The following is a 3,475-nucleotide window of genomic DNA, read 5'->3' on the forward strand; positions in this document are numbered from 1 at the left end:
GAGGGAACTATTATCGATTTACGTTTAAAATATTTCATATTTCTATTTAGCAATGTACCAGCAATGTGAAATTAAAGTAAGCGCTCTCTCTCTCTCTCTCTCTCTCTCTCTCTCTCTCTCTCTCTCTCTCTCTCTCTCTCTCTCTCTCTCTCTCTCCAAAAAAAAAGAACGCCTAAACAATAATAGGAACAAAGCCGAAGAACGAACTATTGTTATTTAGAACCAAAGTATTCTTTCCAAAAGATAATGGGTATTCAAGTCATGAATAGTACATAATATGGAGTAGGTTTTCTTCTCAGACGCGTTCATTGTTGGTGAAAGATTCTCTCTGGGACTACTTACAAGAGATGGATGTGATGGAAGAAAAATGCCCTTTTTCTTATACAATACAACAGCACTGCTGTTTATATAACACTAATAAAATGTTTTTTCGCTTATATAACAAGTTTGACTTGTCTGAGGTGCCATGTATACAATCGTGGAAAAGTAACACAGTTAAGCTTGCGTTATACTGGTGGAAGCGGCCCGTCAAAAATGACGACTAAATATTTAGATAGATATGCTTTCACAGATTCAACCCTTAACTACCCCCTCCCCTTTTTATAACTATATCATTTAAGGAACCTCAAGTTGCAAAGTCTTTTTTACAGGAAAATAGACTTATGGCAATTCATTTTGATCAATGAAATACCTCCTTATATTTCATAATCTCTTTTTCTTTATATGTTTATTAATCATGCCATTGTACGGAACAAGATGCTACGTGTAGTTGAAGCCCTGTTAAGTGTTGAGGACATGATAGGAAGAAGAGAGAGTGAGGGGAGGCGGTATGTCAGTTAGGTGGCATTGGCCTTTTGGCCCATACCCAAAGTTTGACCGAAATATGAGGAGGGGAACAAGGTCCTACACTGATCGTGTGCGTTTAGAAAAGAAAAAAAAATGCTCATTACATATCTATACATGAAATTTCAAAATTTTGATTTTCTTATTGTAAGGGGAATATCAACAACAGTTATGTAAAGAAGATTTATGTAGCATTAATGAAAAAGGAAAAAAAGTAAGTTTCCAGAACCACTAATTAGGAACGGCCTAGTGGCACAACGGATATCGCGTCTGACTATGGATCAGAAGATCCCAGGTTCGAATCCTGGCAAGGTCGAGGACAGAATTTCTCACCATCAGCTGTTATCGTGTTTCACTTAATGTGATAAGGAAATTTATGATCGTTATTATTATTGTTATTAATTTTATTATCATTATTATTTTTTTAGATGGGGAGATCATCTCAGATTTACATCTTTTAACAATTCCTTAACAATAGTTACATTGTTTTTTACAATGTTATTTAAAAAACAATGTAAATATTGTTAAGGAATTGTTAATAGATGTAAACAAACCGACGTGAAATGCTGTTAATGTTCGCTAAGACTGTAACGGTTTTCTTTATCTCACGAACCTTTCTGTACCACTTTTTCAAAAATTTGTAACCATTTCTTTTCAGAAGAAGGGAGATGCTCCCTTCGAAAGCTAAATTAATTTAATTTTTCATACATTGTTGGTTATTTTACTCATCTTAATATATATATGTATATATATATAATATATATATATATATATATATATATATATATATATATATATATATGTGTGTGTGTATATATATATATATATATATATATATATATATATATATATATATATATATATATATATATATATATATTGCGAGTTGAATAGCAGGACAGAATTAGAAATGAAACTATATGAGAGATTACTCGAGCGTCATGTGCGGATGAGAATCATGGTGAGGGGTAGATAAAGATGGTTTGGGCATGGTCTTCGCACTCCCCAAGAGAGATCAGTTTACGATGCTTTCAACTAGGCCCCAGAAGGCAATGAAAGAGTTGGAAGACACAGGCCTACATGGCAGAGGAGTATGAAGTGTCTAAGTGTGAAGGAGATGATGAATGGAGAAGCATTGATTTAAAAGCTCAAGATAGAGACGATTTGCGAAATCTAACTGAAGTTCTTTGGGTCAATAGGCTTAGGAGGAGACGTAAATGATGATATATTTATATACAAGAAAAGATGTGTGTGTATATATATATATATGTATATATATATATATATATAGATATATATATATATATATATATATATATATATATATATATATATATACACACATACACACACACCTATAAGCTGTGTATAATATAAATGCAAATGTGTGTGTATATATATATATATATATATATATATATATATATATATATATATATATATATATATATATATATATGTGTGTGTGTGTGTGTGTGTGTGTGTGTGTATGTATAAAATTCAATTGTGATGTCTATTTGCTATTAGAAAATAGCATGTAGCAAAAATATCTATGATATAATTGTTAATATTTATACACAACAAATATAACCATTTGTAGTCGTCTGCTGGACAAAGGCATCAGACATGTCATTATTCTTTTGTAGAGGTTGGCCATTTTTCACTACCACGCTGGCCACTGCAGATTGGCAATATTGTGATATTTTAGTTTGAGCGCTCATAGAAATTCAATCTAGTATGGGTGACATGGACTAGTATACCTTTGACGATCATTTTATGTATATATATATATATATATATATATATATATATATATATATATATATATATATATATATATATACATATATAGGTATATATATATATATATATATATATATATATATATATATGTATTTATATATATATAACTTTATTATATATATATATATATATATATATATATATATATATATATATATATATATATATATATATATATATATATATACAGCTTAAATATCGTAGTACATTTCTAATAAATAGAATAGATCAGAGCCTAAAGAAGTAACCTCAACAATTTGTGAAGTAAAAGTTGATGATGATGATGGAGCAACAAGAAAACGATATACAGACAGAGAGTGAAAATATTATTTAATCATTCTCTCATATCCCTGAAGAGTGAGATTATTTTATTGCTGTTATAAGAATAAAAACTTCAAGCAAATAATAAGGAGAATGTTATACAATATTTTGAGTCGGTAGACATTAATACTATATGTATTAATAGTTTTAATAACAAAATAAGTTTTACTTTTAGATAAAAGTAATATTGATTATATCTATCAATATTTACTTCTATAGATTAAAGTCTACTCTACGAAATTATACGTTCAAAGTAATGAAGGAAGTCTTGTATCAATCACTTCCGAGCGAATTTCTTCCGGAGTTCCAAAGGAAATGTTGAAGAACTCGTCCAGAGACTTGAGGCGGAATTAGAGGAATGTAAAGAAATAAAGATTTTCAACTTGATCCAGTTAAATATTCATCAAAATTACAATTGGGAATCATTTTAAAAAATATTTTTGTTTTTTTATAGTGAAAGTAATTCTAATTCCAAAAATATGCGTATAAAAATTCAATGATGTCTAAT

General features: G+C 29.2%; 1 non-coding gene across 1 annotated transcript; it reads left to right on the forward strand.

Moving 5' to 3' along the window:
• The first annotated feature begins 1,086 nt into the window (after positions 1-1,086).
• On the forward strand, positions 1,087-1,159 carry TRNAH-AUG (transfer RNA histidin (anticodon AUG)). The gene has a single exon. It is a non-coding gene; the product is annotated as a tRNA-His (tRNA).
• The last annotated feature ends 2,316 nt before the right edge of the window (positions 1,160-3,475 follow it).

The sequence above is a fragment of the Palaemon carinicauda genome, chromosome 43 (assembly GCF_036898095.1).
Source record: "Palaemon carinicauda isolate YSFRI2023 chromosome 43, ASM3689809v2, whole genome shotgun sequence".
Taxonomy (NCBI): domain Eukaryota; kingdom Metazoa; phylum Arthropoda; class Malacostraca; order Decapoda; family Palaemonidae; genus Palaemon; species Palaemon carinicauda.